Below are 26,112 nucleotides of genomic sequence, written 5' to 3' on the forward strand. Positions count from 1 at the left end.
AAGGGCTAGAGACTTATTTTCCTTTAACAACAAAGGCTGAAATCAGCATGTATCCGCTTGACTCCAGAAGCTGGGGCTTTAAGGAAGAATTCATGGGTTGTCAACACTCACATGTTCAAAGAGGAACTAATTTGTTACTAGTAAGAAGGATGATAAGTGCCAGTGTCTGAATGAGAATGCTCCAAGACCCCAGAAAATTCTACAGAGAGAACAGAAGTAAGGTCTAATAAGGACCATGTTAAAATTACATGTTCTCATTTTGAGTGGGGGTTGGCCATTTTCTGAGCCAGGCTGCAGGCTGGGGGGTCTCTGTAGTGTAGCCTATAAGTGTATATATTTGATTTATAGCTTATAAGCCTATATTCAAGCCTATCTGTTCCGCAAAATCTTTCACTGTTTTATCAGATTCTAGGAGTAATGCAAGGACCTACGGGGGCTCACACCCTGTAAGAAGTTAGCTTTAGCACATTTGTTTATACTTAGGTAATTGTGAGTGTGTGGAAATTTCTAGCCCTTCTAACTTGGCTAGTCTAACTGCGAAGGGTCCAGTGTGCTGATGCAGAATGCAACATTATTTTGCGTGATATGTGACAGTGTCAAAACTAGAATGGCCCTGTCGGACTAGACGTCCTATTTTACCGTGAAGTGGTGGCAGGGATCCTCATGTGATACTTCTCAGCATTCTAACCACAGGTGCCCAAGTTAGGAGTTAGTTCATGAGGGTGTGAAGGGACATCTCATGAATAAGGGGTGTCTTTATTTAATCCTCCAATTGAATGTGCATATTCTCAAAAACTGAGGGTATGGAAGTCAGGTTTTGGTTTTGGGAGGCTTGGCCAAAATGATTCAAGAAGGCCTTTAACAACCCATGTCTGACAGTGTTCGTAAGGGAGATTTTGCTTCCTCAAAGGGAGGATTTTCCTTCTTCGACTTCTCTTCCCCTTTATCTTTTTTGTTCACTAGTACTAGTGCCTCTTTAAATCTTTCTCTTTCCTCTGCTATGCCACTCTCTCACCATCAACGGAGTGAGGCTGGTTCTCCAACTCCTCTAGTCTTCAGGAGGGAGAATGAGTATTGTGTTCTACTTGGCATTTGCCACTATCCATTGGTGATTTCAAAAAAGAGGTTGAGTTACCATTGAGGAAAGCTGAGGATAATTGGTAGAATGAGACTCCAAAGGCAAGAGTACCTTAAATTTCTCTGCACAACACCAGCGGACTTGTTTGTATCTGCCTCTTACTCAGCTAGCCAATGTATTCCTGTGCCTCTGCAGTGAAGGAATTTACAGGACCGTGGCTGAAACACAACCTTGAATGGTGGTCAGTAGATTTAATAGTGGCCATGTAGTGTCCACACCTTGCTCTTACTCAGCACAGAAGCCCAGCTGGTCAATTCGTGGACTAGAGAGATTCCTCTCTCCTGCTAATGAGGAAAGTATTGGGAATTTGCTTTTGAGTGGGGGAAGAGTAGGAAAAGATTGGGAAGGAAACAGAAAATCCATTGCCCCATGTGGAAAAAAAAAGCCTTTTTGTATTGCATGGATACAGCACCCACCATACAGGGGCCCTGCTCTCTGGCTGGGGTGCTCCAGTGACCTGTGCTAGCTCTGTACCAGTACAAATCTGCCCTGTTTTCATTTGTCATTATGAACTCCAAGCTCCAACCAGATTTCGCAAAAGGCCTGCCAATAGGCATCAGATTTTGGAGCAAGTATGGGTTTTCTGGCTTGAAACTCCAGGCATTCTGAATCTAAAGAAAATGAAGAGGAACCACTGATATTTGTGCTGCAGCAGAGCCAACTGCCTACATGTATTGTGGTGTCACATCATGGGAGGAAACTCCATAAAATTCCTGTTGACCAGGGAAACATTTGACACCTAGAAAATCCTCCTCCCTTCTGCTGAAGACTGACTAGCTTTTAGCTATTGTGTCCGGGTATGCAGCATTGCTCATTGAAGAGCCTGCAGTTTTCAGGGAGAAGATTGGTCACAAGTTACGAATGTGACCTGCATTCTACTCCTGGCTCTGACACAGGCTTCTTTGTGACCTTGAGCAAATCACCTAACTTCTTCCTGTCTCAATTTCCCCATCTCTAAAAGTGGGGCTAATGCCTGCTTCGTAGATAACCTATCAGAAACCACTTGCTCACTGACTTGTGGCAAGTAGTGGATGGGTGAGTTGAAACGATCTCTGATGTGATGGGGCAGGAATGCTGTTACCCAGAGTCATGTTAGACTGCAGGTGGATTTTTGCCCTCCCACAACTACGGTCAGATAGTACGTCCTCCCCTGCAACCTTTAAAAATGAGGCTTACAAGAGAGTCCTCATCTTGGCATTACTTGATGTCTGGTTGCAGGGATGATCATCCAGTTAGGGACAAAGAGCCACATGGCTAGAGTGCAAAGTGTCACATATTATCTATTTATTTTTATTTATATCTATCTACAGATAGATACAAATAAATATAAAATATGTCGCTGAATGCCCCCCCTTCCCCCAGAGCAAGGCACCCCCAACCCAATACCCTCCGCCTCCCCCAGAGCCAGGCACCCCATAGCCCCCACACTCTAACTTGATGCTGGTGACTCACCAGAGCCCCTGCCCCCCTACAGCCACCACTGCTGCTGCTGCCGCTACACATTTCTCCCACCAAGCACTGGGACGTGTGCAGAGCAGCAGATGGCACTCCTAGCCATTTAACAGCTGCATTTAATGGCTCAAAGAGCCATGGGTTGGCTACCCTGGCTTATTGCCTGATAATGTGGCATCAGTGCCTTTGGTTCCCAGTTGTAAGACTCAATACACTAAGGGTATGTGTATACATATAGGGGCTTTGACGTGCCGTTATCTATCTTCAGAGATCAATTTTGCTGAGTCAGTAAAGACACAGCAAAATCGATTTCTCTGGGCACGGTTGTCAACCCTGGTGCTCCACGCTGCCATGTGGGGTAAGGTACGTCGGCACAAGCCCGTAGAGCCCTGATCTACACCAGGGAACAAAGTCTATCTTGAGCCATCGATTCTAGCTACGCTAATAGCATGGCTAGAATTGCGTGTCTGGGGTTGACTTTGATCCCCAGTGTAGACCAGGCCTAAGAATGTTCTGGTCATTCAGTGCTTTCCTCTAGCTGTCAATTTCACTCCTTGCCTTTGTCTCTCCATGCTACCAATGAGCATCTTGTGCTTTGTGAGCTTTCTAAACATAACAGCGCCTCTCCTCTTGCAAGGGTTTGCCTATACGACACAGCTTTTAACAACAGGCTGTGTTAAACGGCAGTATGCGTGAATGGCGTCTGTGCTCACTTTCACCAACAGAATACTTGCCCTGCCAATGAGGGAACTTTGGGTTGTTGGTAGGAGAGTACATCTGCCAACAAAGCAGCATTCGCATTTGCACTTGCAGGGCAACGTTGTGTCATTCATGTGAGTTTCCTTTAAGGAAGACCAGGCAGATCTGTCTTTTTATTTTGATGGGTCTCACTTAGAAGCAACTAGTGTAGGGATTCCATCCACATGCCCCGCTCTGCCCCCATCTGCCTCTTCTTGTGGAAGTGCCACGCAGCTGCTGGTGAATGCAGAGCAGTGTCTCCTCCCTCACCTTCTGATTGGCTCAACCTGAGAGTAGTGTGAGCTATGGAGCTCGTACTGGTTTTGGGCCACCGTGCTCTAGGGAGGGGTGGGACTGCCCCTGCACTCATCAGAAATGTTATGGCACTGACTGCGAACGTGGTAGGGGGAGATGCTAAGGGTACAAGCAGCCCCCCCATCCAACCCCATGTGTCACATATGTTCTCATTCAACCAAGTGCTTCTCAGCATCCACAAGTTGCTAACTTCAGTTGGATTTGTCCCTAATGTCTTAGGGACCTGAAACTATCTCAGATACACTCAGCTTCATTAATCTTCTTTATGAGTTACAGAGCTCAGTGTTCACATGCCTTTTCTCCACCAGTCCCCCTAACGAAGCAGCTTCTTGTGTTCACCATCTATCCAATTAACGTTGTCTGGACTCGTTAACCTCTTCACCTGTGGCTGCTTTAATCTCAAATGATTGCATTTGAGTTGCTATCTCTCCAAATGACAAAGAAGGCAATAGCCACAGGCAGGAGTAGAGTTCTTGGAGGGTAGTTCTTTCTCTCCTGGCTGCAGATTTCAAATACGCTTTGCATTTTGGTTATGGAGTTCACGAGTGTTAAATCAACAGATTATCAACTGGAATCAGTAGGTCTGCTGCCTCCCTTAGAATATCTAATCGACTCTTTTAACTCCCAAGATGTTACTTTGTGCTGTTAATGGCTTGCTCCTAAGTCAAGTATGTTGTTTCCCCCAATTATTTTGAAGAAAGAATTAGCAACATCTGTGTCAAGATATCCTCTGGTGGTTTACCTATTCTTGCTTTTTCATTTGGCTCAATCTGCCCATATTTCATGGGGTCCTCTCTGAATTCGCTCAGTAAACTAGTGAAGAGGATGAATGGAGTTATCCAGAGGCTGCATTCAGCCATCTGTTCAGTTGATCCCTGACCTATTGAGTTGCTGATTTGGCCTCTTTTTCCTAGTAAACAAAATTTATTTTGTGCTAACAAGTAGAAGGTTTCAGATGATGACTGTTGTTCCCATTCTCTGCCATTAGATACTATATCATGTCCAGTAACACAAAGAATGGAACAATTGAAATAGCACATGCTACTGCCTATGATAGTTTGAGAGAGGAAGAAGACATGGGATGGAATTGAATGTAATTTCTTTGTTAGTTGCAATCTTGTTGGTAGAGCAGAGTCATGGGAAGGGTATGTGACCTAACCGCCTTAAGGGGAAGAAAAGGGAATCTATGCCAAATCTTGCAGCTGCCTCCGCCTGTTAGAGTTAGGCCTTCAAGAGGCTGACTTTGCACTTAGGATCCTCAGTTTAAGCAAGTGACCCTTACTGAGGAAAGCATTTAAGCATGTGTTAGATCTTGACTTTTGTAAGACTTCTGACATAACCCCACATTGATGCCTGTGCTTAGCTTACAGTACTAGAATTAGGGTAGATATGAGGAAGCCATAATAGTTTGGCTAATTGAGGCCTAGAAGAATCTGTGCTTACTTTCTTTCCTGTCAGCAAAAACTCAAGGGGCCTGCCCAGTCAGTAGGGCATCTGGGGGAAAAGCTTGGGCAAATTGTCTTTTTATAAGTAGGTTTAAGGTCAGGTCCATAATGGTGCGTCATTTCAGTCTGGGCCATCCCAAAACACCTCTCTAATAGCAAAATACACCCAAACCTTCTCTCACTTATGGAAAGGAATAAAAGGTCATCCAATATATTCAGGTAAAAGGGCTAAAATGTGAATTTCCCTTTTAAACTCTGTTTAAAAAAAACAGAATAAACAAAAAAGGTCATCATACATACAGGGTCTCTGTAGGTATTCAGAATTCAATTATCTCAAACCCTAATTTAGTCAGCACAAGGGAAAAAGGGTATAAAACAATCCTTTGGAAAACAAAAGGGTGCATAACAAATGCCCAACGCAACACGTGTAAAGCTGTGCCAAACGGATCCGCACCAACGGGGTGCCTGTTACCCCAACTCTCTCTCCCTCTCTCTTCTTGTTATATTCTACTCTTGTTATTTCTTAAAACTCTTAGCTGACTTCTTCCTTTTCTAAACCACTGCAATAACTCCCTTTTAACAGGTAAAAGCAAGCTAGTCTCTGCTTCTAAAAAGTTCAAAAAAAAGTCAGTAAGTATTGCATCCTGTTTACTAAACATAAAATAAAACCATAAAATTAATCAGTAAAACAATAGGTATTGCTTAGTAATATTGTTAAGTAAAATCTTTAATTATAATCTAAATACTAACCGCAATATATATTTTTCATAGTGTCTTGGCTAAGTGCTGCATATATATTATTGTACTATTAAATTAAGCATAGGTATTGTTAAAATCATTGTCTGTGTTGTAACTAAAAATTGCAAAAACTCACCTCCGGCTTTGGCCTGAGGCTTTGCCTCAAATCTCACCGTTAACTCGGGGAAGGTGCAAACCTATAATCTTCAACTTTAAGTCAAATTGGCAAGCCTTCCCAAATTTATATACCTACATATCTTGCTACGTTTCGCCCAGGTCAACAACATGACATTCTCATAAGCCTACTAGGGAAATGCAGTCTAGATGAAATTACTATGTGGTGGATGTACAACTCGTTGACTGACCATATTCTGAGATTTAGCATTGATTTCTACCAAACTGGGAGAGTCTATCTAGGGGTCAGTCCTGGGTCTCATACTCTTCAATATTTTCATTGATGACTTGGATAATAGAGTGGAGAATATGCTTATAATGTTAGCAGTTGACAGAGTCAGGGAGGGGTTGCAAACACTCTGTAAGACTGTATTAGGACTGAAAATGACTGTGGCATATTGGAGAATTTGGTCTGAACTCAGAAAGATGAAATTCACTGCAAATAAGTGGCAAGTACTTCTATGAAGGAAAAAAATATCAAACTCACAGCTATAAAATGGGGAACAACTGTCTAGCTGGCAGTACTGCAGAAAAAGATCTGGATCACACATTGGATACGAATGAACCATGTGATGCAGTCATGAAAAAGGCTAATAATGGAGTTTATTGACAGGAGTGTTGTATGTAAGACAAGGCAGGTAATTGTCCCACTCCACTCTGTACTGGTGAGACCCCAGCTGGAAAACTGTGGGTACTGGAGAAACTTTGGAGGAGATCAAGAAAAATGACAAAAGATGGAGGGATAGCTCAGTGGTTTGAGCATTAGCCCACTAAACACTCAGTTGTGAGTTCAATCCTTGTGGAGGCCATTCAGGGATTGGGGAAAATAGATGTCAGAGATAGTGCTTGGTCCTGCCAAGAGGGCAGGGGATTGTACAAGATGACCTCCTGAGGTCCCTTTCTGTTCTAGGAGATGTGTAGAAAACTTGACCTAAAAACTGGCTGTGCTTAGTCTTGAGAAAAGAAGATCAAGGGAGGAGCCAATGAGACTGTTCTAATATGTTATAAAGAGGAGAGTGATCATTTGTTTTCCATGTTCACTAAAGGTAGGACAAGAAGTAATGGGCTTAATTGTCAGCAAGGGAGATTTAGTTTAGAAATTAGGAAAAACTTTCCAACTATAAGAGAAACCATCTCATAAATGTGATGTCTCTTTGGATTTGAACTCTGAAGTTGACTGAATTCCAATAGTCCTGTCTGAATTAAAAACAAGTCCCATGACTTCACAGATCTCTTTTTTCTGGTAAATAGCATGGTTATCTCCACCTTACACATTGGGAGCTGACACACAGAGTGGCTAAGAGGCATGCTCACAGTCCCACATGAAGTTGGTTGCACTGGATCAGACCATTCTTGCAAGTTTAATTAACCCCACTTTTCAGGGAAACTGTGCAAGCTCCCATGGGAGTAGTGCAATTGATTGGGCAACAGAACATGCAAAATCCACCTAGCAACCACAATGCATCTTAGCACCCCCTGTTAGATCCTGCAGAGCCCTTCTTCTGTCATTGCTTGCAATGCACTCCAGCAGACAAAGGTCAGGGAAGGAAAACCACATCACAAATCAGCAAAATTCACTGGATGCACTGATGATACATGACATCTGTGGTAATGTCAATACTTCCAAATGCAGAATCACACACCCAACAACAAGGAGTATGGGGACTGTATCCTGGACCGCAATAACTCTGAAAAGGATTTAAGGGACAAGCAACTCCATAGGGGTTCCTGGCAAAGTTCTGTGGAAAAGACTGTTAACAAAATACAGTCCTTGGATGTATCAACAAAGGACAGCAACTAGAAGTGGAGAGCACTTAAGAATGTTAACACAGTGCACAATCCTTGGATTTGTCAACAAAGGATAACAAACGGAAGTGGGGAAGCAATTTTACTGCTGTAGACAGCATCAGTGAGGCCAACACTGGAATACTGAGTGCAGCTCTGGTGTCCACAGTGTGAAAAGCATATTAAAAATTGGAGAGAGCATAAAAAGCCGGAGGGCTAGAGCAAATGCCTTTCAGGGGGAAAATGTAAAGAGCTTATTTTGCTTATTTTATAAAAAACGCCTGAGAGGTGACAGGATCATGAGAGAAACTCTAGGTGCTAAATGACTAATACCTCTTTCACTGACCACAGAAAGGCATCCCAGGAACCAGTGGCTCAAAGCTGGAGCCACAGAATTTCCAGTGGGAAATGAGGCACACATTTTTTTATGAGGAAGGTGATATAACATTGGAAAGAACCAGTAAGGGAAGTTCTGGATATTCCATATGTCTTTAGATCATGACTGGAAGCCTTTCTGGAAGATGAAATTCGATAAATTAAATTTTTCTCATTGATGAAAAATCAGTTCATTATGAACGATACAAAGATGTTGATAATGGCTGGGAAGCTGGTTTTGTTTACCCTCCCCCGACATTTTGGACAAAATAATTTCAAGCAGCTCTTCTGATAATAACGAAGTATTACTTAGCCTGCACCTGTGCATCAGGAAGCGATATCCTGAGGGATAAGTCTGGGGTTTGTTTACACCTACAGTGTTTTTTCTTTTTTTCCCCATTGAAGCAAATGTGTGAGTGAAATGTTCTCAAGGGGCATTTTTTCAACTATGCTGAACGTCTGTCAGCCACTACAGGGCTTTTCATGCATTCTGTTGACTTTCAAGTTAATTTCCTCTGCCTTTTTCCATCACCCTTCTAAGATGAAAATCAGCTGAAGTTCCCCATAATGCACAGCCAGTTATCTAGCAGCTGGGGGTCTGGCAGCTGGCAGACCTTGGCTGATGATGAAAATCATCCCTGGCAAAGTTCTTCACACTCTAGGAACCTAGACTCTGTTCCTTTGTTAGGGTACCAAGACGCTCTTACATGTTTTTATTGTATCTCTGCAAGATAATGGTTGTTTGTTGTTGTAAAGTCTAATACCTCCCCCCAAGTCTTTGCAGGTTTGTGCATAACTCTGCTCTTAGAATGTTCCATCAAAGATAGACTCTCTGAGCTGGGTCTGAAGAACTTGATTGGCTTCTGGTGGATTGACTTTAAACTTTTAGTGTGTACATGGTCTTCACCCTCTGCCTTGCCTTGAGCCTTCATTTCTGAAACAGTTTCTTGGGTGTTACAGGTCAAACCTGTCTCATCTGTCAGCCTCTTGACCTGACCAGTGCTGAACAAGAGAATTTGCTAGGCCATGGGAAGTCACTATTGACTCATAGCATTACCACCACTTCCACCGCTTACTGGTCTCTTTGAAGACATTTATGGCAAATTTCTGCTAAATAACAGCACAGCACACTGAGAGCTAGGGGGCAGTGTATTTTTTCCCATTTGATGCATTCATGATCTAAAATGTTTCAAAAATGTCTTTAAATCCCATTGATCTAAAATGAAAAGACATTAAAAAAAGAGGGTCTTGTCTGTTACATTTCCTCTGAGCGTTCTCCTAGGCTAAGTCGACACAGCAAAGTTCTTCTGAAATAACAGCTGTAATTTTGAAATAACTTTGTTAGCATCTACACTAAGCATATGCTATTCCAAAATAAATTCAAAAGAGCTGGTGCATTCTTTTGAATTTTGTAGCCTCATTGCAGGAGAAATAAGACCTATTTCAAAACAGCTATTTCAAAATATGCATTGTGAAGACATGGAATAGTGTAATTTGGAAATAAGCCATAATGGCATGTAATGACGCTGTTTCGAAATAGGCAATATGTGTGCAGACATGCTATTTCAAAATAGCTGGGTGCTATTTTGATATGCGTTCTTGTGTATAGCTGTGTTATTTCCAAATAAGCTATTTCAGTATGGCTATTCCAGAGTGGATAATTTCGAAATAACTCTGCTGTGTTGGGCTGTATTTACACCTGGATTCCTCTTTTTCAAAAGAGGAATGCAAATGAGGGAAATCGAATGCAAAGAAGGCACTTATTTACATGTCTCATGCTTCATTTGCATAATCTCTTTTTGGAAGAGAGTCTTTCAAAAGTAAAAAAGCAGTGAAAACAGGGCTGTTTTGAAAATTAACCCCACCTTTGAAAGAACCCTTCTTCCTAGTTTTCTTCAGGAAGAAGGGCTTTTTTGAAGATGGGGTTTATCTTCAAAACAATCCTGTCTACTCTACATTTTTTCTTTCGAAAGAATCTTGTCTGAAAAAAGGTTATGCAAATGAAGCACGAGACATGTAAATAAGTGCCTCATTTGCATTTTCAATTTCCCTCACTTTCACTCCTATTTCGAAAGAGGAATGCACATATAGACACAGCCTAGATGTAGCTCTAGAGAAGTCATGTTTTTTAAAAGTTGTTAAAATAGAAATAACTAAAATTTTTGCATTAAAAGTTCTTACTATCACTAATTTTATTTCCGTTATTAGTATGACAAGTCGTCTGTGTGAGATTCAGTGCTTTATTAGTTCTGTGGGAAGGAGTAGATGACCCAGGAGGCACCCAGAAAGGAGAAACTGTATGTATTTAAAATGTTTTTTTTTTTACCATGTACACAGCCACATACCATTATTACTATTACTGACTGACTTGCAGCCTAGCAACATAAACTGTGCTAACAGAAAAGGAGCTAGGTCCTCTTAATGCAAAGTCCAATGGTGATTTATAGACTTATTAATATTTAGTGTTCTCTAGGGAAATGATGCTCGCATTTCATGAAACTGCATTGCACTTCATGTATAGAAGAGGGGGAGGGATAGCTCAGTGCTTTGAGCATTGGACTACTAATCCCAGGCTTGTTAGCTTAATCCTTGAGGAGGCCATTTAGGGATCTGGGGCAAATAGATGCCAAGGATGGTGTTTAGTCCTACCAAGAGGGCAGGGGATTGGACTAGATGACCTCCAAAGATCCCTTCCGGTACTAGTAGATGTGTATCTCCAATTATTTATAGATGTGTGTATTCCGTTACTGGAATCTTGTTTCTTTTGCATGCTGCCAAGACTGCAAAACAGGTTGGTTTCCAAAGCGTCCAATCTCAGAAAATAGGTAAAACTGCATGCACAAAAATTGTGAGCTGGAGATTGGAAAGGCACTGCATGTTTCCCTTGGGTTTTCTGAAGTTCCTGATAGAGCAGTGCCACTCTGTCCCTCAGGCTGTACACGCTGACCATAACATTGTCTGCAATAGACAATCAGCTGCTCTCAGATGTCTCTGTTGATTGACGTGAGTAGTAATGTCTAGTTCTCATATAGCACTTTTCATCTGTAGCTCTCAAAGTGCTTTTCCCATTTACAAATGGGAAAACTGGACCACAGGGAAGTCAAGTGATGGGAATAGAACCCATGTGTTCTGAGTCCCACTGCCATGTTCTGTCCATTGGGTAGCAGAGAATGTGTCTACACAACAAAATTGTTTCAGAATAACAGCTATTATTTCAAAATAACTTTGCAGTTGGTAAACCTGGAGGTTTAGCGAGGAATAGTACCTATTTCGAAATAGATATTTCAGAATAGGGGCTGTGTCAATGGGGAACAGGAGCTATTTTGAAATAAGCTATTTCAGAATAATTTATTTAGGGGAAAAAAAGTTGCTGTGTAGACATATTATTTTGGATTAGAGCCCCTGGAAGTTCTGTTGTGTGTGGATGCACTATTTCAGAATAAGCTTTGCTTATTTTGTGGGCTTCCCTGTAGTGCAGATGTGTTATTCCAGACCAATAACTCCAGAATAAGCTATTCCTGAATAACTCCATAGTGTAGACATACCCAAAGTGAGAACCAGGACCGTGGTGTCAGGCCTGTTCTGTGCTCATAATGAAAAACACAAGTCCTTGTTTTCTGACACTGATGATTTATGAACAATTAGCCATATGCAGTCAGGGAGCAAGTTTCAGCCTCCTTTGTGGCAGAGTCAAGAGAATGTAAAACAAACAAACAAACAAACAAAAACCCCACAAGATATCCTGGTCAGTGCAATGCCTACTGACAATTTAAGTATTCATGTCATGGCATTACTCTAGGGTTTGGTGCAGTACCAAATGCATCATTGCAGCACATTGATCCACTAATATAGCTTGTTCCTTCAGCTACTGCATGAGTCTTAATCCTGTACTTGTCCAGATGAATTTGACAGTTGTGTGATATCTAATGCCATGAGCGTCAACCAGACACCTGTTGAAGGCTCAAACACTATCAGCCACTCTCCAATGTCATGCTTCATGGAGCAGCTAACAACTGCACTGGTATCTTAGTTTTTCACTACATTTGTTGCATGATAATATACCAACAACTACTTAAACGGGCCCTCTAAAATGTCAAGCTTTGCTAAAGTACTGGGGCAAAACCACAGTAGCATGTCATATTATTCAGACGCAAAAATAGCACAGAACATCAAGTACACCACAGTGTGTGGGAAAAACATTAGTCATGAAAAGCAGGTGATTTGAGGTTTTTCAGTTGATTTGATTATAAAGGTCTATGCTACTTCAGACCTCACGCAATCTCAGATCCCAGCAATGCCCAGTCTCAAGGGACTGTCTTGACTTTTGAGGATTAAAGTCAGAATTTTAAGAACACGCTTTCAAGAAGTGGCACTTTCTCTGGGCCCATGGCTCTATATGTGTGCACAAAAAAGCATTCAGTGTCCCAAAATAGAGCATTTTCATGAGCCTTTAGACATGTGCAATTGCATGGTTTACAGGCAGGTATAATGATGCACATTTTGTAGGCAGATATTTGGCGCTCACATTTCACAAACTGGTCCTTAATATTAATTCCAGGCTAGGATTTTTTCTCTTTTACAAAAGAACTAAATTGTATTTAACAATACTGTAGGTGACATGGCACACCGTGTATAGTTGTTTTTTTCTTTATAAATGTAAGCAGCACCTGATGGAATGCTTCCATTATAGCTAGCTGGAAGGCAGGGATACACTGGGTGGGTCTATGTAAATGCAATTTGTTCCTGCTTTGCTCAGATTTGTTAGCTGTTTAGCAGATGGAGTGGTATTTTTCTCATTGTAATCAACTTAATTTGTGACCTAACACAAGCTGTGTTTGTATTAAATGCAGGGATGGCTAAAATATGATTACCACTGTTCGCAATTTTATGAGACTACAGAAAAACAGGACTGTGCTAAATTGTTCAAAGGAAAGGGCTCACAGTCAGCATTCTGTGAGAGAGAAAGAGATGAGAGAAGGTTATTTTGGTCAGCTAGCTTTGCAGCATTCTTCGCTTGGACTGGTTTGACCTGTTCTTATTTCCACCCCCCCTTCAAAGAACAGAACTAAATAAGTGCAGTCAAGAGCCTATTTATGTTAATTGCATCGGAGTCGTGTCTCTTCTATGCTGCTTGCTAAGATTTGAAAGCACTGGGAGCTAATATCATTTGAAACCGATGGGCAGAAGTCACAGCCAAGGGGTGGTTGGCAGCTGGTGGTGGTGAAGTGTGACGAGTGGCCAGCAGGGCAGAGGCAGAGAGCGGTGAGCAGGTGAATGGCAAGTGAGCAGTGGATTAAGATGCTGCTTTACTTCCGTCTGACCCAAGCGGGGAGGTGAACTCTGTGGCTGCATGGCTGAACTCTGGGTCTGCTCTGGCCAAGGGCAGCAACTGAGAGTTGAGTTCAGAGAAGGGTTGGGCACGTGAAGGGGACATTTAGGTTACTGGACTTAAGAATCTGAGAGGAAAAGGGCACTTGGGGTTGGATGTTTGCTCAAGGTTTTTGGTTATGAACTTGGTGTGTGGTGTTTTCTCACACTAATGCCAAGTCACTTCCATCCTTTGTATTACAAGTTTCTTTTCTATACTCAGACTCTGTGCTTGCAAGTGGGGAAGCAGGGCCTCTCCGAAAAGTGGGGTGCTGGCCCCAGCATAGAGCTGCTGCAAGTCAGGGATGGGGCCTGTTTCCCCCAGCTGGGACATGTCTGTGCTGGTGCCAGTGGGGAAACAGCACGTGCAGTAGGTCCGACTCCTAGGCTTGTGAACCATGAGGTCCATGCACAACAAACACTCATACTTCCACCCTCACCTCCAGGAACTGGACCTTCTGGCTGCTTTTGGGGTGCAGTGTGGTCCCCCCAATACAGGAAGGTGCTGCCCAAGAGCTGCCTAGGTAAGACCAAATGTGCCCTCCCCCAAATCCCCCCAGCCTCCTGCACCCCAAACCTCTCATCCCCAGCCCCACTCCCTGGTGGATTTCCATAGTAGCAGCAGCCTTGTCTTGGGACATAGCTTAAGCATAACATAACCCTGGCAAAGGTGTGACACTGCTCCATAGATGAGCCCCTCTCACCGCGTATACAGCTTTCTAAGCATGGCAGGTATAGTGACAGGCCAGGGTGAAAGTGCCCTGGCAGAGCTGCGTTGGGAAGTTTGCCTAGTCCTGCCTGCTAGAAATGGGCCCACACTAAGATCTCAGATCCAATCTTGCTCTGCTTCTGGGAAAGCTTAGGTCTGAAGACCTTCCCTGCTGCCCTCACTCTGCCCAGCTGACCTCCATATTATCACTCAACTGCTGTCATGAGCACCGTAGCTACCTCACACTGCCATGTTTAGATTTTATATAGCCTGTTGGGCGTTGCCATGTCAGCTTCATCTTTTGCCATATGAGGCCAAGGGTGACCATCATGGGTGGACCTAGGCCTAGATGAGACAAGCCCCCAGCTCCATCTCTGCCACCCGTGGTCCTTAAGGGAGCCAAGCCCCTTCCCCCTAATTGCTTGAGGCCCCCACCTGCTTGAGTACAGGAGGTCTGTGCCCCCCACAGCTCTCCCAGCACAGGCAGCCAGAAGCCTGCAACCTTCTCTGGCCTTTCTAGCGCAGTGCTCAGTGACCTTTAACACCTCATGGCACACTTCAGCATTTGTTATTATTTCACAGCACACCCAATATATATATATAAAACACTGTTCCCTCCCCCTCCTCCAGAGCCAGACACCTCCCACCCCCTGCTATAACCACTGTGGGGTGATAGAACTCAAGAGTCCTGGCTCCCAACCTCCTCCTACTCTAACCAGTAGATCCCACTCCCATCCTGGTGCTGGGATAGATATCCATCCTCTCCAGGTGCTGGGGGTTAGAACCCAGGAGTCTTGGCTCCCAACCTTCCTCCACTAGACTGCCACTTCCTCCTGGGGCAGGTAGGGTATAATCCAATATTCCTGGTTCCTAGCTGCCTACTTTAACCACTAGGTGAGACTCCCTGCCCCCATGGAGGAATCTAGCACCCGAGTCTAGTGGTTAGAGTTTACGGAGTCTGGGAGCCAGGCCTCTTGGGTTGCATCATCCCCAGGGAGAGGGTGGGAGTCTAGCTTAGTGGTTAGAGCAGGGGGCTGGCAGTCAGAAATCTTGGGGTCTGTTCCCCCCCAGAACAAGCATGGACAGCCTCTGCCCCGGCTTTCCCAATGCCCTTTGCTTCTCCACAACAGGCAGGGCAGGCAGCGTGCAGCCCCAGCCCTCCTACAGCATGGAGAGGGCATGCAGGAGGGTGTGTTTCAGGGTTGGGAGGGCTGGCAGCACAGGGCCAAGGAGACTGAGGGAGCCATATTAAATGGATGGGTGTGTGTAGGGCTAGCCAGGCTCTTTGGGAAAGCATTGCCTTCCCCTGACTCTTATACCCATCACCTATGCACATCATTCCTATGCTTAGGCCATCATAAAATCCCTGAACCATGGGGTTTTTTTCCTTTAATTTTTGGCTCGAAGAGATGAGCTTGCCTGAGCATCTGGGGATATGGGATGGTTTGGCAGGGACAGCGGAATGGCTGTTGCTGCAGCTTCAGAAGGGCGTAGAATAAGCCACTAGGTCTGCCTTTCAGGCCTTGACACCCTCCACATAATGTTACTTAATGATTAAGTGACTGCCCCTTGCCTGCCTTCTGCTCAGGGGTGAATGCCAGGCATATTTGAATGGTTGCCATTTCACCTTCCATATGGACCCTCCTGGCTGTAGCAGCACCTTTGGCTACAAGGAGACAAGGTTGAAAACTTCTTGGTTTATCAGAGGGTCCATTTGGTTGGCACAATACAACTTCTGAGTCCAGTGTACCAAATGGCATTGAAATTCAAGGAGCAGATGTTCTTATTTAGATCTCTTGCTCTCAGATACAGCAGCAATGCCTGGAACTCTTTAGGATGGGACCTGTTCCATATGCTTTCACTGGCTGCAAGAGCCAGGTTTGCAGTGAGGGGGGCTGGATTAATGACTGAAGACCCAGATGGAGTACTGAGAGGCAGCAGTGACTGTTGCAATCATTGTCAGCTCAGACAGAAAAATTGGGACCTGTGGTTTTCCTGCTTGAAGACTGTTCAAGATGATCATTTTTCGGAAAGGCAGCTTCCAGGAATACATGGAGAATATGCACAAGGAACGCAGGAATAATTGGTATGATGTTGTGGAGGACAGAATGGGGAGTTAGCTAATATGAGAACAGGAACCCAGACATGAAGGTCTAATGCAGCAGTATCAGTGGTTGGCTGGACTTAAGGACCGCAATACGCCATTTATAATTTGCTGTAGGTTGGAGGAAAGGAGGCAACTGGAGGAAGAAGCAGCTCAGAGAGTGGTGTCCATTCCAGGAGAAGGACGATGAGCAGCACTGTGTTGTAAAGCAAAGCAGCATTTGTTAGCGTGTCTAAGTCAAGCTGATTTCTAGTACAGTTGGGTACATATGAAATTTTAATTATTTTGCCTGGCCTGGCAGTCGCGCTTAATGATAACAACATAAGAACATAAGAATGGCCATACTGGGTCAGAGCAAAGGTCCATCAAGCCCAGTAGCCTGTCTGCTGACTGTGGCCGGTGCCAGATGCCCCAGAGGGGGTGGACCAAAGACAATGATCAAGCGATTTGTCTCCCGCCATCCATCTCCAGCCTCTGACAGTGAGAACCCAGGGACACGATTCCTATCCTTGGCTAATAGCCTTTTATGGACCTTTCCTGCATGAATTTTTCTAGCTCTTTCTTAAATTCTGTTACAGTCCTAGCCTTCACAGTCTCCTCTGGCAAGGAGTTTCCCAGGTTAACTATGTGCTGAGTGAAGAAGAACTTTCTTTTATTAGTTTTAAACCTGCTACCCATTAATTTCATTTGGTGTCCTCTAGTTCTTGTATTATGGGCACAAGTAAATAACTTTTCCTTATTCACCTTCTCCACACCTGTCGTAATTTTATATACTTCTATCATGTTTCCCCTCAGTCTCCTCTTTTCTAAACTGAAAAGTCACAATCCTTTTTAGCCTCTCCTCATACGGAACCTGTTGCAAGCCCCTAATCATTTTAGTTTCCCTTTTCTGAACCTTTTCTAGTGCCAGAATATCTTTCTTTAGGTGAGAAGAACACATCTGTACACAGTATTCAAGATGTGGGCTTACCACAGATTTATATAGTGGCAGTAAGTTACTCCTTGTCTTATTTTTTATCCCTTTTTCAATAATACCTAACATCCTATTTGACTTTTTGACTGCCTCTGCACACTGCGTGGATGTTTTCAAGGAACTATCCATAATAACTCCAAGATCTCTTTCCTGATTAGTTATAGCTAAATTATCCCCCATCACATTGTAAGTATAGTTGGGGTTATTTTTTCCAATGTGCATTACCTTACACTTTTCCACATTAAATTTCATCTGCCATTTTGTTGCCCAGTCACTTAGTTTGATGAGATCTTTTTGAAGTTCTGCACAGTCTGCCTTTGTCTTGACTATTTTGAACAGTTTCGCGTGATTTGGAAACTTTGCCACCTCACTGCTCACCCTCTTCTCCAGAATATTTATGGATAAATTGAACTGGATTGGTTGTAGGACTGACCCTTGGGGGATACCACCAGTTACCCCTCTCCATTCGGAAAATTTACCATCTGATTACAAAGGGTGGATTACACAGTATGTGAGAGAAATAAAAAGGACATTTTCCTCTTTTGTAGCCCTTTTTATCTGAGCATCCAAGATACAAGCCTCATAGACATCTACCCCTGTAGAAAATCTCACAGGATTGCTGTGAGTAAAATAAGTAATAGTATCAGCCCATTTACAGATGGGCAAATTGAGGCATAACATTTTCAAAATCTCCTCTTAAGTGAGCTATGAACCCATGTCTTATTTTAGAAAGTATCTTAGGAGGCTAGATCCCCTTGCATTTCAGTGGAAATTTAACATCTGAGTGGGGCGAGAGGGATTTTTCAATGAAACTCCAAGGTTTTAAAGGTGAAACAATTGTCATTTGGGAAACGAAACAGTTTGGTATTCTGATTCAAAGTCACTCTTTGTGTAGAATTTTAAGCTAATTACAGTACAAAATCCTTCTCTTCTAAAAAAAAAGTTCAAAATTGAGATTAAACACTTTAAAGTGATGAAAATGAAGCATTTTGATTAACCCAAACTGATTTTTTGTTTGGGATTTTAGTTCATGGAAATTTTGGAGCAGTGGTTCCCAGTCTTTTCAGCATCACATCCCACTTTTGATTTTTTGGAAACACTCACTCCCCCCCTTCTTCACCATCATCCACCCACCTCTTTTAACATAAAATTCACTTTGTAGTTTGAAATAAACATGAAAACTTGACATAAAATATTATTTAAAATTAAAAATAAGTACAAATAGTTTTTCTTGGCTCCTTGTGGGTGCTTGGTGCAGCGCCAGCTGCCTGAGCCCTGTGCCAGCCACCAGAGCTGCCTGCTTCAGTTACCCATCTGCCTGAGTCCTGCACTGCCAGAGCCACCCAGCTGAGGCCTGTGCCACCAGGGGCAGCTGCCTGCCTGCCAGCCACTGGGGCCAGCCGTCCAACTAACCACCAGTTGCCGGGGCCCTGTGCTGCCAGGGCCAGCTTCCCACCCACCAGCCGCCCACCCCGTCCATGGGCCAGCTGCCTGAGTCTCCTGGAATTTCTTCACACATCCCCAAGGGGGCATGCCCCACCAGTTTGAGAAACTATGTTTTAGAGATTTCAAGCTTTTGTTCGTATTCAAGATTGGGAAAACATTTCAGATCTGTTTCCCAACCCATTTTCTTCACATGTCAGCTAGGTGCTTTAGAAAATGTTACCTCGATCTGATTTTTATATGTGGTGAGCTTCAAGTCCTACTAATTTCAAAGGGAGTTGAAGTTTGCAGATGATGCCAACCTGGAAGGGGTTGCCAGTACTTTGGAGGATAGGATTATAATTCAAAGTGATCTGGACAAAGTGGAGAAATGGTCTGAAGTAAACAGGATGAAATTCAATAAGGAGAAATGCAAAGCACTTCATTTAGGAAGGAACAAAAAGTTAAACACACACAAAATGGTAGGTGACTGTCTAGGAAGGAGTGCTGCAGAAAAGGATGCAGGGGTCATAGTGGACCACAAGCTAAATATGACTTAAGAGTGTGACACTGTTGAAAAAGAAGCAAATATTATTCTGGAATGCATTAGTAGGAATGTTGTAAGCAAGACAAAATAATTCTTCCACTCTATTGTGAGTGATTAGTCCTCAGCTGGACTATTGCGTCCAGTTAGGGGCATCACATTTCAGGAAAGATATGGAGAAATTAGAGAAGGTCCAAAGTAGAGCATCAGAAATGATTAAAGATTTAGAAAACATGAATTATGATGGAAGATTGAAAGAACTGGATTTGTTTCGTTTAGAAAAGAGAAGACAGAGAGGGGACATGATAACAGCTTCAAGTACCTAAAAAGGTGCTACAAGGAAAAGGGAAAAATTATTCTACTTTACCTCTGATGATAAGACAAGGAGCAATGAGCTTATCTTGCAGCATGAGAGGTTTAGGTTGGACATTAGGAAAATCTTCCTAGCTGTCAGGGTGGTTAAGCACTGGAATAAATTGTGAAGGGAGGTTGTGAAATCTCCCTTTTTGGAGATATTTACGAGCAGCTTAGACAAAGATCTGTCAGGGATGGTCCAGATGCTGTTTGGCCTTGCTGTGAGGGCAGGGGACTGGACTTGATGACTTCTCAAGGTCCCTTCCAGTTCTAGTATATGATGATTCTACAGTGCCACTGAAAATAAGGTCATTAGTCACTTGCCCGTATTCACAGCATGAGTTACTGGCAGGCCTGGAAAAAGAACTCAGAACTTCTAACTACAAGCCCCAGTCTCTGTGAATAGCGCCCCCACCTGTATGATCTGAGTTAGGTGAGTCATCCTTGCCCTCAAGCATCCAGAACATTCTAAAGTGGTGAAAGAATTCCTGTCCTGTCTTCTCCACAGTTTTTCTCCTCTGCATTCAAAGCACGTTTGTAGGCTGAGCAGAGGAGATGTATACAGAGAGAGAAGCCTTCATTACGGGAATATTTTAAAGAGCAAATGCGGTCTTGCTGTTTATGTTCTTTTCTTTTGATGTGACATTTTCCCCCCACTGCATTTGTTGCTGCTAAGCCCCCAAAACATCCGGTAAAACTGAGATGCTTGCCTGTGTGTTGTGAATTGACTTCTGCCAACAGAGACTTCATTACTGGCACTTAGGAGGCTGTTTACTTAATAATGTAGTATAACTGGGAAGATGTAAATCAAAGCTGTTCTCAAACATTTTCATCCACCCCTGCAAGTGAAATGTAGGAGGCTTAGTCATTGCTGTCTCTCTCAAGTCTCTTTCAGCTGTCCTAGCTTTCTGATTGGGGTAGGTGGGAAATTTATTACCTACATCACTTTAAAATAAATGGTCTCTTTTTGCAGAAACACACACAAACTAGAGTTTGGATCCTTTTTTCTGCTTCTTAGCTGGTATCTTATTTGCGTGCACACAGCATGCAAAAGAGTCTTTCCTGATCCTTTTGCAAATATGTGTGCACTGTCATGTATCAGAGGGGTAGCTGATTTAGTTTGTATCTTCAAAGCAACAAGACCTGTGGCACCTGATAGACTAACAGATATTTTGGAGCACAAGCTTTCATGGGCAAAGATCCGCTTCATCAGATGCATGAATGGAGGGTTCCAGAGGAGGGTTTAAAGAGGAAGTCTCTGTCAAGGGGAGGGCCAGTGTTGACAAGGTCTGTTCAGTCATGCAGGATGCGGCTCATTATCAGCAGTTAATGTGGAGTTGTGAACATCAAGAGCAGAGAAACTGCTTTTTTAATTGGCCAACCACTCCCAGTCTCTATTCAGTCCTTCGTTGATGGTGTCAAATTTGCAAATAAATTGCAGCTCTGCAGTTTCTCTTTGGAGTTTGTTTTATGAAGTTTTTTTTTTTTGTTTTAGGACTGCTACTTTTAGATCTGTTACTGAGTGTCCAGGGAGATTGAAGTGTTCTTCTACAGGTTTTTGTATGTTACCATTCCTGATGCCTGATTTGTGTTCATGTATTCTTTTACATAGAGACTGTCCAGTTTGGCCAATGTAAATTGCAGTGGGGCATTGCTGGCATGTATTATATTAGTAGATGTACAGGTGATAGTTGATGTGGTTAGATCCTGTGATGATATCGTTGGTATAGATATGTGAGCAGAGTTGGCACCAAGCTTTGTTGCAGGGATTGGTTCCAGGTTCAGAGTTTCTGTGGTGTGGTCTATAGTTGCTGGTGAGAATTTGTTTAAGATTGGCAGGCTGTCTGTAGGCAAGGACAAGCCTGCCTCCCAAGGTGTGAGAGTGAAGGATCGTTGTCCAGGATGGGTTGTAGATCGCTGATGAAGCGCTGGAGAGGTTTTAGCTGGGGGCTGTATGTCATGGCCAGTGGTGTTCTGCTGTTTTCCTTGTTGGGCCTGTCTTGTAGCAGGTGGCTTCTGGGTACATGTCTGGCTCTGTTAATCTGTTTCTTCACTTCCTTAGGTTGGCATTGTAGTTTCAGGAAAGCTTGGTAAAGGTATTGTAGGTGTTTATCTCTGGCTAAGGGATTGGAGCAAATGCGGTTGTACTTTAGTGCCTGGCTGTGTACAATGGATTGTGTAGTGTGCCCTGGATGGAAGCTGGAGGCGTGTTGATAAGCATAGCGGCCCGTGAGTTTCTGGTGTAGGTTGGTGTTTATGTGACCATCACTTATTTTCACAGTAGTGTCCAGGAAGTGGATCTCTGTCATAGATACCAAACATACTGGGAAAATGGCTTGTTCTTCACACTGGACACCAACTTTCATGTAATACAGTCACATGCCTGGTGTGACTGTGGATTAGTACCTGCTTCTCTCCTCTGTCACACTGATTTTATGCTGCTGTAACTTCAAGGATTACAATACATGTCAAACTGGCATCACAGAGGGGAGAAAGACCCTGTGCCTTGTATTTGCTTGTGCCCACATGGCTACTCTTAAACCTATATGACCTGTTCTGCCAACCCATGTCTCAAAACATCTCAGAGGAGCGTCTTTCTGTGTAATGGAAGGACTGACTGAGCTGGTAGTGATAGCTGTTGGTCTACAATAGTTAGGTCAATTTAAAAATATGCTATAGGTTGAACCTCTCTCATCCAGCACCCTCAGAACCTGACTGGTTCCAGAAGAGAGATTTTGTTGGATGACAGGAGGTCATTTTCTAGGACATTACCAACGCTTGCACTGCTTATTGGGCTCTTAAAGACATCTGGGGTAAATTACAGCTAAATAACAGCCACCAGACCTGGCTGTCAGTGTTCTGTGCTGTTTACAAACTTTATGGGATCACGAGAAACTTGGTTACAACAATTATAAGTGTTTGTCTGGCTAACTAAAGTCTTGCTGGATTACAGAGTTTGCCAAAGGAGAGATTCTCAGGTTAGAGAGGTTCAACCTGTATACTTTTTCTACCTGGAGAGCAGAATTCACTACTGGTTACTTCATGGTAATGAAAGGAAAGCGATTGTATCTTCACCCTTCAATTGGCATTACTGTTAGGATAACTTAACCACCAGACCCCACCGAAAACAAAAGGATTATGGGAAGTTACTCAGGACTTGGGGCTTGGGTAGCAGGAGGGGCTTTTGGTGAGCATCGTTTTGGGTAATGTGCAGAGGTGGTGAATTCTCCAGTTCCCTGCGGGAGGTAGGGGGGTGAGGGAACAAGGGGAGCTTGACATCTGCTCCAGGCCCCACCCCCACTGCACCCTTTCCCGCCCTATCCGCATCCATTTTGCCCCCTCCCTCTGTCTCTTCCTGCCACTGCTTCTCCCCCACTCCCCAGTGCCTACAGAAGGCTGCTCAGCAGTTGATCCATGGTAGGTGAGCGAAGCTGGGAGGGAGGTGGAGGAATGGATTGGTGGGCTGTGGATAGAAGGGCAGGCACTGGGGGAGGGGAAGGAGCTGATCCATGGGGCTGCTGGTGGGTGTTGAGCACTCACCATATTTTTTTCCTAGCACGTTCCAGCTCCAAAGCAACCGCAAGTGCTTATGGTACTCTGTGTATGTGTGTGTGTGTGTGTGTGTGTGTGTGTGTGTGTGTGTGTGTGTGTGCGCGCACGCGCGTGCATGATGGGAGAACAGCAAAGACAAAGACTCAGATCTATAGCAAGAAAGCCAAGCAACAGCCCATGTGCACAGAATGTGAGAGCTTTTTGGGACCGTAGGCTAAGAGGCAATTCTTCCCCTCCTGTGTTTGGAGAAGCAGGAACTGGAATTTCCTTTAAATAAATACATTTGCATCAAAGAAGATCTTAGATTCCATTGTCAATTTCTATCCCCATCTAAAATATCACCAGGGAGTTGTACTTTGACTAGTCACCTGGAGTCAAAAAGCGGCAACAATGTCTTGCATGCAATTTGGAAATCCTTTTCCAGGAGGAGAAATCTTTGTGCTGTAGTGTGTGTAGCATAGTTCCCTCTCATTTTTTCCCCATCCATGGGAGGAATAAATTTTATGTGCACCCAGGCATTAGTGGATGTGCACCACCAACAGAAACACATGCTGTCAGCTGTGGGTGCTGCGGGTGCTCGCTCAATCAGCTGGGTGACAGCTGAATATCTGCTGGGCGGCCACCCAAGCTCTCAGCTTATAAGGAACACTGATATGTAATGCTTTGAGATCTATTCCTTATCGATGTCAGTATCACCATATAATTCCTATGGGAGTTGTCTTTGTAAGGCCGATTGAACAGTTCTGCTATCACACAGGAAACACCCAATTAGTAACCAAGTGCAGCCAAAAGGGGAGGAGACCCTGCTTTTACCCATCCTGTCTGTCTCCTAATAAAAGGTTGGGCATAGTGCTTTCTCTCGGTGGATTTCTCTGTGCTTACATAATAGCCAAATTGCCTTGTTGCCATGTGCACAATAGGGCCAAGTCGAAGCCTTGCTTTCAGAGAAAGCTCTTTGAACTAATTATGGATGCTCTCCTTGCATGGAGTTTCCCTTACTGAAAGTCCTCGTCTTGTGAAGGACCTGACTAGCATTTAACTTGGATCAAAGTGCAGCACAAATAGTAGGTCCTTGATTTGCTTTCTCAAAGGTTCTCCAAGATTGCACTAAACCTGTTTGCAAGGACTTTACCTTGGCCTCCAATAGTCACTTGTTGATTTCATGGTTCTTTCATTTACTTTTAAGGGGATGAATAGATTTTGTCCATCATAGTTCGATCATTTCCCACTGATATTTTGCTTCACCCTTGACCAGTTTGAACTGACCAGCAATTTATTTTGTCCTGAACTGAATCTATTGACCATGGAGGAGGCTAGAAACATTCTGCATTTAGGCACGTGGCACCAGATCCATGGGAAATATACATTGGGGTAGCTCTGTTGAATTCAACTGCTCTTAACTCTGAAGTAGCTCTGTTTAGCCTCTGAAGATGATTGTGTGCCACTTCACTATAGTTATGGCTAGAGACACAAAACTGGGTTGGGGCCCATTAGGCTAGCTCTTGTAATTATAGCATCTGAGCACTAGAAGCAGTTGCAACATTTTGGAACACAAAAAGTGCTTTTCAGTTGAAATGAAACTTTCTGTAGCCATTTGGATTTTCTTGTTGTTTATTATATGCATTACAAATATATGGTTCAATCTTTTCATTTTTTGGCAAAACTTCAAATTTTTAAGCTTTTGACAACCAATTTGTTTCATCTCACTCCCTCTATCTTTCCTTTTCCTGATGGGAAACACACCAATGTTCAGCTGAATTTCTGCTGGCAACAAAATAAATTATTTAAGTGTAGCCTGAAAAATAAATTGTAGTTTACTGTTGTTTTGCTTTGTTTGGTATTCTGTTTTGCATTGAAGGAGCATACAGCACTTTGGGAATGTTGTGTGGGATAGTATAGCAGTACTGGTTTGCTATTGAGCTACATCAGGATAAAAAAAAACCTTGTGATATAAGCTTAGGTAATTATTATAATCACCATGTTTTTTAAGCATTTGTATAATTAACAAATAACACTGTGATTGTAGGCAAACTCTAGAAAAATGACATAGCAAGTACAGGCATCTACACAGAGAGACATGCTAGTGTCTGCCAAACTGCAAAGGAAGGTATTTATTTTGTTAGTACACAGTATACCAGCATTTATGGCCATACTCTTTGTATTTTCTGTGTTTCCTGGCAATTAGATCTTCACCCAATGGCAAAGATGAAAGGAGAATAGATCACTTATAGCAAGGTTGAGCAAACTTTTTACGCCAGGCTCCACTTTTCATCTCTGCAATTAGCAACCTGTCTAATGAAATCCAAACTGATGGAAATTTTGGTTATATTCATATTTAAAAAAACCCCTTTTGACATATGTAAGGAAATAAGTTGGTAAAATATAAAAGCTTTATTAATTGGTATATAGATATGAAAACACATACACAAAAACAGTAACATATTTCACCATTTTTAATGAGATGGATGAGCCTGAGACCCATCAGCCAATTGTTCTGTGCCCCCCTTAAGAAATTTCATGCCACCCAGAGGGGGCCCATCCCCCCACTTTACACATCCCTGACTTATAGTAAGAAGCAGTGCCACAACATTGAAAAGGCACTAGCTGCTTAGTGGTTAAATTGTATGTGTTCCTGCCCCTCCACCCTATTCACCGGCCCTGCCCTGTCTCACACCACCCTGACTATCTTTTATGTATCACCCAGTGCCATTGTTCTGCCAGAGGCTAGTAGAGGAAATGTAGATACATGGCATACCTGCAAGACAGACTGGAAAGTTCCAGCTCAAACACAGCATCTGTGTAATAAAGACAGGATCCTACATCTTCTGGCCCTGGTGTCCTTGTTATTTGCATCAAGGCCCCAGCATGATTCAGTGTGCTGCGGCAGCAGTCCAGCTGATGTGACTTGCATTATTATCAGGTATCTG

The sequence above is a fragment of the Carettochelys insculpta genome, chromosome 7 (genome assembly GCF_033958435.1).
Source record: "Carettochelys insculpta isolate YL-2023 chromosome 7, ASM3395843v1, whole genome shotgun sequence".
NCBI lineage: Eukaryota > Metazoa > Chordata > Testudines > Carettochelyidae > Carettochelys > Carettochelys insculpta.